The sequence below is a fragment of the Octopus bimaculoides genome, chromosome 2 (assembly GCF_001194135.2).
Source record: "Octopus bimaculoides isolate UCB-OBI-ISO-001 chromosome 2, ASM119413v2, whole genome shotgun sequence".
Lineage (NCBI taxonomy): Eukaryota > Metazoa > Mollusca > Cephalopoda > Octopoda > Octopodidae > Octopus > Octopus bimaculoides.
In genome coordinates this window covers 188,820,348-188,821,405 of record NC_068982.1, presented here as the reverse complement: position 1 = coordinate 188,821,405, position 1,058 = coordinate 188,820,348, and positions in this window count along the sequence as shown.

Genomic DNA, 1,058 nt, shown 5'->3' with positions numbered 1-1,058 from the left:
ATATATATATATATATATATATATACATACTCTCGGAGTGGTTGGCGTTAGGAAGGGCATCCAGCTGTAGAAACTCTGCCAAATCAGATTGGTGCCTGGTGTAGCCATCTGGCTCACCAGTCCTCAGTCAAATCGTCCAACCCATGCTAGCATGGAAAGCGGACGTTAAACGACGATGATGATATCAGGTGCTACATGTCAGAGATATGTATCTATATAGAGAGAGGGGGGAGAGTGAGATTACTATAGATATGGACTACAGTAACTAGTTAAAGACCCTTTAAAGCATACTTCCCACATGTACCTACCTACCACTTCTTTTAAAGAACACCCTTATCCAGATTAACAATCCCATCATGTCCCCATTCCATCCTTTAAACTTTCCAAGTAAAACTTGTCGTCACACACGCATGTATAATACACAGATTTAAAAGAAAATATGAGGCGAGAGCACAAACTGTTTCACTTGCAGACAGTGTTTATGAAAGCATTAATTGAAAATTGTTAGGAAAAGACGAGCAAAGCAATGAAAGGAAAAAAACAGAGGAAATATTTAAATGTGAAAAGCAAACGAACTCCCTGTCGTTATTGGGTGGGGATTCAGGATTGACAGGAAGGGATGTGAAGTTTTGAAAACTAAACAAAATACTGTTATTTGTGAGGGAAGTGAAATAACTTCTGCCAGCTGATATACTGAAATTAATGAGGATTAAAAATAAACAGCGATTAAAATATGTGTAGGGAATGAGTGGGAAATGAAGTTTGATATGTGAAACTGTAAGAAGGCCAAAAAATTAGGAGAAATAGAAATATGTTGATGTAACTGAGACAGGTAACAGATAGGTAGGTGAGGGAAAATGTAAGTGTGGCATGTAACTTGGTGGATTAGTAAATATATTACATGACTAAAGTAGCGAGATGGCTGAATGGTTAGCATATGGGGGGAAATGCTTAGTGGCATTTCAGCAATCTTTATGTTCTGAGTTCAAATTCTACCAAAGTTGGTTTTGCCTTTCATTCTTTTGGGATCAATAAAATAAGTATCATTTGATTCCTGG